Source organism: Cynara cardunculus (genome assembly GCF_001531365.2).
Source record: "Cynara cardunculus var. scolymus isolate 2C chromosome LG 8, CcrdV1, whole genome shotgun sequence".
NCBI lineage: Eukaryota > Viridiplantae > Streptophyta > Magnoliopsida > Asterales > Asteraceae > Cynara > Cynara cardunculus.
In genome coordinates, this window is record NC_037535.1 from 10,429,163 (window position 1) to 10,441,677 (window position 12,515).

Sequence of the window (12,515 nt, forward strand, 5' to 3'; positions counted from 1 at the left end):
TTTTTATTTCAAAATGAGAAGCCCAATTGGATAGTTTTGAAGATTCAAAATAATCACTTTCATCATCTTACTCACCTCAACATTTATCAAATCATCAAACTTCTTGTCAGTTTCGGATTTAATAAATTTATATGTTGACGTTTCTTTGAGAACTCCCTGATTTCGTCATCAAAATCAGCAGAGGAATCTTCAGTTGATTCACTCTTAGTCTGCTCTGATAAATCTGTGTTTAAGGACTTGGAGCTCTTTCCTTCTGATTTACCCTTTCCTTGCTTCCCTGATAGCAAAGATGAGGAGTCAGCCACTTTCTTCTTCTCATCATCAACTCTCTTACAGTTTCTTCTTGTTCATACATAATACTGTAAAGCTCATGAACGTCCTCTTCTGACATGTTCCTGTTCATTTACAGATTTACTGCAAGAGAGTTCCACTCTGACCTCAAATTCTTCAAAAACTTGTAATTGATTTCAGACATGGATTTCTAAATACCGTTCCTCCTCAGGTCATTCAGAATCACATTGACTCTTTCGTAGGATTCGGTGATGGTTTCATTCTCAGGAGACCTGAATCCTTATAAGCACTGATGCACTGATTCATCCTAGTCTGAATAGATTTTTCACTTCCCAACATTTGCTTCTCTAGTTCATCCCACAACTTTTTAGTTGAACCTTTGTTGCCAACTTGGTTGAAAAGTTCGTTAGGTATTGCCATAAGAATATAAGTCAAAGCTTTCTTATCAATTAGGACCCCTTTGTTTCAGGAAGAGCATGTTGTTCTCTTCCTGAGTTCTAACCACGTCGAACTTTTTGCACTTGTTGATTAGAGTGTTGAATCTGTGATAAGCCTGCTCGAGAGAATCATCGGGGAGACCCTGAAAACTATTATACTCATTCAGGCATTGAACAAGGTGATTCTTCTTCATCTTTATAACACCCTCAAGCTGGTTTGCGAGTTGATCCCATAGATCCTTTGTAGAATCACAGGCATCAAGAGACTGGAAGATTTCATTGGGGAGGAGCCATGATAAAAAGCCTTTTGGCCTTTTGATCAATTTCCACCTTTCGTTTATCCTCATCGTCCCAGTCCCTTCTATCTTTGGGAGCACACATGGCAGGGACTTCAACAGTGTCACATGAGCTAGGAACCCTTGGAATGATAGTCATGGACACATAAGCTAGATGTTTGATGGATTCGTACAGATCAAGGTCGAGACCTTCATAAAAATTTATCATCCTGATCTTCCATTGAGGATATTCATCAGTAATGAGAGTAGAAGGTTTTGTAAGGGATCCAATGCTTACATGGAATTCCATGTTTGGTTTGACTTTTTTCAAAAGGTAAATAAACAGGAAGTTTTGAAAATGTATAAGGAAAAACCAAAAAAACCGAAAAAATTCTTCGAAATCGACAAAAATAGTAAAATATACCTCGAAATGAACCAAAAAACTGTAAAAATCCACCGAAACGTTGTAATGAGATTAAAAACATGTCGGGCGACTTTGCGGATCTTTAGTCTACTACACCTTAAAGGTGACCCCATTTGGCAAAAATCCTGGATCTGCCAATGGGTAAAAATAATGACTAAAAACAGATAAAGATAGTCTGGGAAAATAAAGATCCTAAAAAATACCTCAAAATGTGGGATTATTTCCCGGATTATCCTTCTTCCTAATTCGCTTAATCTTAGACATGTATTCCAAGACGATAACAATGAAGCCTTTCACTCCTCCATCTAGAAGAACAGTTTTTCTAGCAGTATGTGATAGTTTTATAACGAATTAAGAACAATTAATAATGGTATAATGTGTAATAAATAAAGAAACACATTTTTAAGTATTTTAGTTGATATATGATTATGTTTTTTTATATAATAAATGTGTAAAATGAAAAATGAAAATGTATGGAAGTAAAACAAATTAACTCGTAGGTATTCATGATATTTAATAGTATTATTAAATTCAAAAATATTCAAGATTTAGCTCAATTTGAAAGCATTGATGAGACGATTATAATGGTATAATTTGTTAAAAAGAAACACATTTTTAAATGTATTTTAGTTCATATACGATTATTTATATTAATATGATAAATGTATAAAATGAAAAGTGAAAAAGTAAGAAATATAAAGTGAATCAAATCACTAATAAATTACAAAATAGGTAATAAACTAACTAGTCAAGAGAAGAACATTATAATTATTGTTATATTTCATGATTTTCATTTTTAAATTACTATTATTTAGAACATTAAAAAGGTTGAGAACCACTTGATGAAAGTATTATCCATTAAAATAATAACTTGAAGAATGACTTGACATCCAAAAGTTTGGAGGATGTCAAATATTTGAAAATTTATGTATTGTATTAAAAATAAATTAAAAATACAAAAAATAAACTTTTGAAAAACTTGACCATTGGAATAAGTATTTGAAGATGGTTTTGTTTAATGGAAATCTGATGTGGCAAATAGATCAAGTATTTTAACGACTTGACCATTGCGGATGCTTTGTACTTGTTTTTAAAATCTTAACTTTCATCATTTATTTGTCGTTTTCTGCCACCGGCAATCATTATCATTATCATTGTCATCAACTATTAGAAGGTTAAACCTAAATTGTAAAATTAAAAAAGAAAGACGAAATAAATAAAAAGGTGTAACACTACAAGTTCAAAACAATATACTAGTCTAGTAGTTTATAATAAACTTAAAAACTATGGTATAAGTTATTAGTAGAAAACAATTTATAGTATATAATAAATTCACATACCTTATTTTTTATCCATGTGGGACGGAATGTTACTGAATTTTCATGCAAAACGCCAAACCTTCATATGACTAAACTTTCACATGAAAAAAGTAGAACACTCATATGATAAAAATGGTTACAACAATATTACACAAGAAAAATACCACACCATCATATCAAGTACATACCGAGATTTCAAAGTGGTCTCATAAGTCTTAGGAAAAATGAATGTCTTCACTGAAACTCAACCATATATGCATATAGAGAGAGCCAATCATGGAAAAACGTAAATCTTTTTTAACATCGTAAGAACCAGTCTCACCCACTTACTCTCTTTTAATCAATGGTAAGAAAAATTGGTGGTATTTTTTTCTATTTATGAATATAAGCAACCTTTTTTCACATGAAATTTGAAGTTATAAGGCAACATGGGACTTGACACCACAACTATGAATCATGACTATTTAAAAGGACAATTCCTAAAAATATAGTTTCGCTATCCAATCAAAATTTCTTTTGGTTTAAATGTAACTTTATATTTTAGGGCCCAAACCCTAGTTTATGGTATAAGAAATTTCAATGTTGATAATAAGTTTGAGTAGTTGGTGGTAGAGGTGATTCAGCTAGAGGCATAGTGGTATTAGGGAGTTGAACTTGGAGATGGAACCTTGAAAACAAGGTCAAAATCCCCATTGCCAAATCCTAGTTTATGCAACAAGAAAGTTCAATAATGATAATAATCTTAGTGATGGGGATTTTGGCTTTGTTTCAAGGTTCGGTCTCTATATTTCAACTCCTTACATCTTATTGTGCCACTTGTTGCATCAGCTCCACCACCAACTACTCCTCAATTCCTACAAACTGAAATGGTTGGAGATACTGGAGTGTTGAGGTAGATTGTTCATCGGAATGCACAAAAGCAAAAGCAAACAAACCCCTTGGCGTGAGAAGATGGATACATCACATAAAAGGGAAAGATGGGGGAGATGAGTAAGAAGATGACAGTGTACTGTGATGCTGGTATGGATGAAGGTGGAAGAGGAGGGCGTGGTACGACAACATGAGTGCACACTTTTGGGTCAGTTATATAACGTGTTTTACATATAAAGTTAGTTTCAAGGGAAAACCGTAAAAAAGGAAAAATCAAAGAACACCTTAATAGTCGTTGATTAACTCTAATCCAACGATTATAAAAAATAGTAATTTAACAATTTATCAAATACAAAATGGTACATTTCATTAATGAATTCATTACCATTTATTAGAAATCCCTTAAATAATACCACAATTTTTTGGAAAACTCCATTAATACTCTAAAAAATCTACTAATAATATTTTACATTCTACAAAAAGGTATATTTCAAGTAATTCATCGTCTTCAAATTATTGCGTTTCATGCACATGTTAATGAATCACTGTATTCATCGTCTTTCGATTTCTACGTTGCATGCACATGTGAATGAATCACCGTATTCATCGTCTTTCGACTTTTGGAATGCATGCATGTGTGAATAAGTTTTTATATTCACCATCCTTCATTTTCTGTGCTATATGCACATGTGAATGAATTACCGTGTTTATCGTCTTTCAATTTCTAAGTTGCATGTACATTTGAATGAATCACCATATTCAATTGTCTTTCGATTTTAGGGCTTTCATGAACATGCGAATGATGGTATCATCATAGTCATGTATGCATAAAACCTAGAAAACAAAAGTAAAATAGATGAATGCTTGAATCTTGTTACCTATTCACGAGGACATAATCTTCAAGGGCCACCAGGGTCTTTGACTACCATTATGAAGAAACTAAAGAGGATTTAGAATTACATAGAAGCATAAATGGTTCTATACTTTAGTTATCTTTCTTCGTTTAGATACTCCTTAATCTTCACCGACATTGAAGATTTGGTAAAAGAAACAATACACGCCATGGAGGTTGCAGATAAAAGAAATGGAAAAGAGAAGATAAACGACAACCGGAAAGAATTGCAAAGGAGAAGAGAAAATAATCGATATCCATGAAGGTTGCCAGAAAAGAAATCGAGAGAGAAAATAGGGGGACGTGAGAAAAAAAAAGGGGAGAAATGTAAATAAAAAGGAAAAAGTAATAATGTTTTTTTTCAATTATGCCCTCTAATCCAATTAAAACTCTTACTTAAATAACCTTACATTCTCTTTTTATTTACAAATATATCATTCTAATGTGAACTTTTGATTTTTTTGGTTTGTGTTCCTTATAATTTAATTTTTTGGGTTTTCCCTTGAATCTCTCCCTATCTCTCGTTCTCTCTCTCTCTCTCTCTCTCTCTCTCTATATATATATATATATGCCACAGCAAATGCAAACCATCCAAAAGTTAGAAACCGTACAAACAAAGGTATTTTTGTCATTTTAACAAATTTATATTTTAAGAATAATTATCTTCCTTAAAACATCTCATATGATACCAAATTAACTAGATTTATTTTAGGAATTATTAATTCCTTGAAAATCTCATCTGATTGTTACATATAACCGATTTCATCACATTTTTTCGAACTGTTATGTTTCTCCTATGAAATCCAATCCAATTATATTTTCTCATATCAAACAATAACAATTTTTACTACATAGTTTCTTACTGGGTTTTTTTTCCCGTTATTAAACAACACATTAACTTTTTAGTTTGTGACTTTTTTGTTTTTCATATGAAACCAAACCCATTATTGTTTCTCATATGAAACAATTACAGTTTTCTTACCAAATTTTTTACTGGTGATTTCTAATTTATGAAACAACACATTAATTTTTTTTAAAAATAACTAATTTAACAAAAATAATGTACATACTAAAAAATGTAAATTAATGTTTCAACTTACACGTACTATTTCATATATGAAACATCTAGTAACTCTAAAACCATATAATCAAAACTTATATCCAACGTAATTGGTTGATTTGCATGTTGATCTTCTTGCATGAAAGTGGTTATGATGGTCAATGACGACCGAGGGGTGAGGAAGATAACCAGCGATGGGGGTATGAGCAGATTTTAGAAGAGACAAATGATATCTTGTTCAACCATTCAACTTGTTCATCATAGTGTAAATCTTTGTATGATTCTTGAAGATGATACTATCAACATTTTCAGTGTAACCATAGTCGGAATTGTGGCTGGAAAATTGAGAAAGAAAAAGAAAAAGAAAAATGAAGAATAGGGGCCTAATCAAATGAAAATTTCGTAATTTATGATAGTTGTGAAATCCAATGTGAACAACTCATTTGAATTCATTTATGAAATTTCTTAAATAAGCTAAAATGAGTAATTTAGTAATTTTGTTTATTAACAACTCATCAAAATATTTAATAAATTTTTTAAAAGGAAATTTTTAATTAATTCTAATTACCTAAAATATTACTTACATCACCCAAACACACACACTCCCAAAAAAACCATGACGCCTCCCTCACTCATCAAAATATTGTATGTTTTTTTGTTATTTTTATTGCTTTACAAAAATAACAAAAAAACATACAATATTTTGATGAGTGAGGGAGGCGTCATTTACAAAAGGTGTGAAAGTGTGCATCTTGTAAGTTTTCTGTTATTTTTGTTGTTTTACAAAGGGTGTCACAATGTGCATCTTCTATGTTTTTCGTTATTTTTGTTACTTTACAAAGAGTGTACATCCTGTATGTTTTTCGTTATTTCGTTGTTTTACAAAGAGTATCACATTGTGCATCTTGTATGTTTTTTCATTATTTTTGTTTCTTTACAAAGCGTATCACAATGTGTATCTTGTATGTATTTTGGGTATCATTTGTGTGTTTTTTTAACAGTGTTGATGTTTTAAGGTATCACAGTGTACATCTTGTATTCAAATGACTCCACCCACCTATAGTTTTTTGTTGTTTTTCGTTGCTTTACTGAGGGTATTATAGTGTATAGTGTTTACATGGTGTTCGTTAGAATGTGGTTCACCGGAGAGAAGAGAGAGGATGAAGGAGAGTGGAGATATAAGATTTCTAAAATAACTAAAACGCTCTTTATTTAAAATTTCAACTCAACATTACCAAAATTATTAATCTTCTAATTTATTCTTTTGATTTGTGCTTGAAATCGGATCTCACGGTTATTACAAATTACCGAGTGCTCCCTTTAATATCCCCATATATATATATATATATATATATATATATATATATATATATATATATATATATATATATATATATATATATATATATTAGGTTCATACGAGAACATTAACTAACTAAGTGAATAAAAAAACGATCGAATCGCATGTGATTTTACACTAAAATCATGTGTAAAATCATATGTGATTAACGCGACTTTGGCCATAACCTAAGGTTGCAAGTCATATCGCCCTTACATCTTTACATTGACTGTTAGTGTAAAATCACATGAGATTTTACATGTGATTTGACCGTTTTCGTGTTTTTTTATTTAGTTATCATGCTCATTTGTAGGGGTGCTCAAAAACCCCACCAACCCGATCAACCCAACGCGAAATAACCCAACCCGAAGCAACCGGATGTCTAATCGAGTTGTAAAATTGTCAAACCGTAGGTATTAAATTGATATCGGGTTACTATTATTTGAACCAACCCAACCCGATATCCTTTTATTTATTGGATTTAATATGATTGTTGAATTTCTACTAATATATACATTAGACAATTACACTATCATGTATGCTTTTCATATACACATATTATCAATCTATTCATATCTTTATATAGCTCATTATATGTTCAGTAACTGTGAACATATATATGTAAATTGAGAAAATTAACTGAATATGATATACGTAAGAAATATGGGTAAAGTTGTATCAAATGGTTGATGATGAAAAAGAGATTATGAAGTAGAGAAATAACATATTCAAGATTAGAAGAATATTTTAATATATCAAAGTATCAACCCGACCAACCCGGGTTGGGTTGCACTTTGTTTTGGGTTGGGTTAAGATTTTTTCAAACCGCAAGCATTGGATTGGATTGTTCAAATGTCTTAAAACCGATCAACCCAACCGATGAGCATCCCTACTCATTTGAACCTCCTTATATTTATACACGTGTATATATATATATATATATATATATATATATTCACTTAACGGTCTTTTAACAGGCGTTAGAGGGAAGGAGCAAATTTAAACGTTTTTACAAACCATTATTCACCAACCTATAGTTCAGGGACAAACCATTACATTCCGCATACCACAAAGACCAAAATTGTAGTTTAATCATTTAATTATTAGAAACTACACTTTAAAGATTTATCCAAAAAAACTACATTTTAAACAACTTAACTATGTCTTCAATGCAACTAAAAAGATATATCATAACTTTGTGAAAGAAAATAGTATATTGTAACATTGTAAGCCAAAAATCATTTAAAAAAACTTGTTAGAAATGTCATGTTCTAAAAACTAAAATGAAATTTTATAAAATAAGTTCCTACATTTCATCTTGATATAATTTTCTTCTAGAAAAAACTAACTTCTACTTCTACCATCCTCTTGCACTTCTTGGATGAGGATCCACTTGGAATTCACCAAAAAATGAGTTTTCATAAGATTCATATAGAACAATATCAACACAATCCTTCATGGATATGCATTACTCATTGTGATTTCCAGCCATTTGAGAAGCCTAGATTTACAACCAAAACATACCTCGACTGTCAACCTTGGAGCTCTTCCTTAAGGTTGTTGGGCCACGGGGGATTTTTCTGGACTGTTATATTCAAGGCCCTATGAAATTATTTGAGGTGCACACAAGCTGGCCCAAATACCCACACTTAACAAAAAAGAAGCCCCAAAAACCATATATTTCGTCCATAGATGCAAAAAGTATGCTTCTCACAGTTCATCAAATGATCGAACAACCATGCATATCCGATATACATTTGATTGAATAGCCTATCCCATTTCATATAGGTATAACAGTCATACAATGACCGACTAACATCCGGCCATAAACCATGGTCTAATTGGCATCTACAATAGAAGCTTACCTTTTTGTTTTCTTCCCATTGAAAGCACATACCATCAACTTCAATTGTACATATGCCTCTTATTGTCCATTTCCACTGATGAAAAAGCAATAATTTTGACGACAATGTTCAAACGAGTCCAATGAATGAATTTATACCACGAAAAGGAGCCTTTCTTTCGGCACAAATCACACCTGCACTAGATGAAATTGCAAATTAGGAGACTACAATCGAACATCCGTGAGCATTCAGTTTTAATAACCATATGCGGTTTGTGAAAACAAAATATAAAGTATTTCTATAATCAATAAAACAATATGCAACTTCTTATTCACTTGATCATTAAACAATACAATATAAGCTTCTATTCTTGCATTTTCTTCCCTTCTTCATCCTCAACCAAGTAAATAGGACTCGGTATCACATCTTTAGATTGTGGAATGCTTTTAGAATTAATTTCAGATCATTGATGTTGCCTCTTTACAATGGTGAATGTTCTTAGGACATACGATTATTAGCTAGAAAACTTGCCAACCCCAAAGAAAAAAGATACGTCACTCTAGATGCTCAGATTGTAATCCCCAAACGCTCAAAGTAATGGACTAGCCCAGTAACTTCTAAATCAACTTTAAACCATGATCGATGTTATTGGTAGCCCAAAACTAGGGACAGATCTTATTTTCTACCTATGTCTGCGACAGATTATCACAACCCCCATTCCATCTAAATGAACTCACAAATCCCAGTTTCCACCAATTTGGGAAGAGTTGTCTCAAACTCCCCCACTTAAATTCCTAACGTCCTTGTCAGGCCTACCCAAGAGTTGTTCACGGGCAATGTGAGATTCATCTAAGATATTACGAACACCTTCCCCCTCAAGGGTTCATCGCCCTCAAAAAGATTTGCCCCACAATCTCGATTTGTACAAAGATCGGCTATGATACTATTTTATAATGCTCCAAAGCGTAAAGCAATAAACTAGCCCAATAACTTCTAAACGAACTTCCACCATAGTTTTAAGTTGATTTGGACGTTATTAGGTCAACTTGCTACTTTGGGTATTACAAAATGGTATTAGAGCTTATTCTTGTACAGTCAGGATGGTGGGCAAAACCTCATCAAGGCTGATGAGTCCCTAAGGGGTTGTTGTAACATCTTAGGTGAATTTCACATCGTTGATGAACAAAAAGGATGCTAGGTAGGTCTGAATAGGACGTCAGAAATTTAAATGGGGGAGTTTGTGACAACTCATCCCATATTGATGGAAAGTAAAATTTGTGAGCTCATTTAAGTGGGGAGGGAGTTGTGATAACCGTTCATATGGACAAATTAAGACTTATAAACTCTAAGTTGTGGGTATAACTTCTAGTGTTTTTTAAGTTGATTTTTAATTATCGGCCTGATTTATCGGATTTGAGCTTCGGGGCATTAGATAATAGTATCATAGCTTTGCAACATCCTTAAGCCCAAAGCAATAGGGAAAGCCTCATAGAGCATGATGAGTACATGAGGAATTGTTTGTAACATCTTATACAAATCCCACATCGCCAATGAACAACGAGGATGTTGGTAGGACTCACGAGGACGTTGGGAATTTAAGTGCGGGAGTTTGTGACAACTTATCCCATATTGATGGAAAGTAAGATTAGTGAGCTTATCTCATTTAAGTGGGTGGGGGTTGTGATAACCCATCCCACTTGGATAGAAAGTAAGATTTATGAGCTTTTTATAAACCTTAATTTGTGGACTATCAATAACTTTCACAATGGTTTTAAGTTAATTTAAAAGGCATCGGGTTAGTCGATTGCTTTTGTCTTTTTGGAGCATTGCCTAGAGTATGGTACAACAGAGAGAATAGAGTGGAACTTGTTGGCATGAGGGGTTAAATACTTGAATCAAATCCTAACATTGCAGGATCACATGATTTGAGAGAATAATTTGTTACCTTGGATATGTGTAATACCTAGGACAGACCTGAAGAATCTTCCACTAGCTGTTGCATGTATGTATTTGCCTGATGATGAGAGGAATAACATAAAAAAAAGTACCTCCTTGAGAATTTTAAGTTCATGGCAACAACCTCTTTGTGAAGCCTATTTCTTCAAATTCAAAAAGAAAATTCAGACCTCATTGTACAAACTACAACTATAGATTCAAATACTCACACCAGTGTTATCCTTGATTAAACGAATTTTGCATCGTGGTTGCAATTGATGCAAATGAGCATTGGAGCAGGAAACGGAGTCAGAAATCTTACGGGAAAAACAGTATAATCAGCAAGCAATAATCCCGGCCATGCAACATGGATTAAAGAAAACTACAGAGTTAACAGTTGGCTTATTGATTCCACGATCCCTCATCTGATGCAGGGGTTTCTCTGCGAGGATGTGGTTAAAACATTCTATGATGATCGGATGAGAACACCTGTTTCAACCGAATCCAAAATCTTCCACCACCACGATAATGGCTGATCTTTGTCTACATACTAAATGGACTAGTTACAGTTTTTAAGGAAATCGATAATTAGACTAATGAATGTGAAAGAGGGATTAGTCAAAGGGGTTGTATATCTGCATCCCATGATCGCAAGTATGCAAGTCCACATACTCCTAAGTGGGTTTGACCTAGGATCCGATCAAGTTCGTGGCCAAATTTTACAATGGATCTAAAGATGAATTTGGAAAAGTACCTGTGGAAGCAAAAGTCATACAAATCATGGGAGATTCTCAACCACTTCCTGAAAACTCAGCCATGGTGGTTCACCAAATTGGAAGGACCAATTATGGATTTAAGGGACAAAATAACCCACAATGGGTAAAACCAACAACTTTTTAGCCTAATAGGCGAATATAAAAAAGATGCCATGAGATTATTGGTATTAGCCATTAGTCTTGGTAGCATTTCCTCGAATAAGCTCAAAGAAACCATTACCAGAAAAGCAGCAGTGGCCATGCAAGGGAGATCATCGAATAACCCACAAAGAAAAATCACAATTGCAAATGTCGTTGAAACCAGGTTTTTTTGGTGATGTGGATGTTTTTCTTTCTGCCAATAGTACTTGGATTACTAACATCCAACATATGACTCTTAACCATGACAACATATAAACCATTCACCTATTCTCCTTGCGTTTTTCTTGGTTACCCTCCAAATCATCGCGGGTACCTATGTCTAGATATGTCAAGCAAAAAGATCATCACCTCCCGTCATGTCCTCTTTGACGAAGACATCTTTCCCTTTCGTTCCACTACACCCACTCCGTCTTACGACTTCCTTCACAAGCACATCGACGACGATCAACACCCATACATTCGTCATTCCCCTCATCTTACAGCCCCCTCACCCACGGTTCCCTCTACCCCTACGCAACCCCACCCGACCCCTACCCCCTCCCGTTTTGGTCAAACCTACTCCCGGTTACGCCACACGCACACCGCCCCACCCRCTGCCTCTAGTCCACCAACACGGCCCGGTCCTTCGCCTCATCCACCACCTCCTGCACCAACCAACTCCTCATCCAATCCACCACCCCCACCTCCCCCTACTCGAACGATGCATACCCGTAGCATGACCGGTAATTCCAAACCCAAAACCCCGTTCTCCTTACACACACACTTCTTCTACCATTGAACCGCTCCCCAAAACTCTAACCGATGCCTTATCCAATCCTGTTTGGAACCAAGCAATGACGGAAGAGTTTTCTGCTCTTATTGATAATAAGACATGGGAACTTGTCCCTCGGCACTCTGACATGAACATAATTC

General features: G+C 34.0%; 1 protein-coding gene across 2 annotated transcripts in view; it reads right to left on the reverse strand.

Annotated features, from left to right (window-relative positions):
- Positions 1-8,569: 8,569 nt before the first annotated feature.
- The window catches only part of LOC112516920 (putative glucose-6-phosphate 1-epimerase), a 17,739-nt gene continuing 13,793 nt past the window's right edge, over positions 8,570-12,515 (reverse strand). Inside the window, exon 9 of one of the 2 annotated variants that reach the window (XM_025124171.1) lies at positions 8,570-8,945. The gene's annotated coding sequence lies outside the window, so the exon portion shown is untranslated. Of the gene's footprint in view, positions 8,951-12,515 lie in introns of both variants that reach the window. The other variant, XM_025124172.1, reaches the window with a different exon arrangement.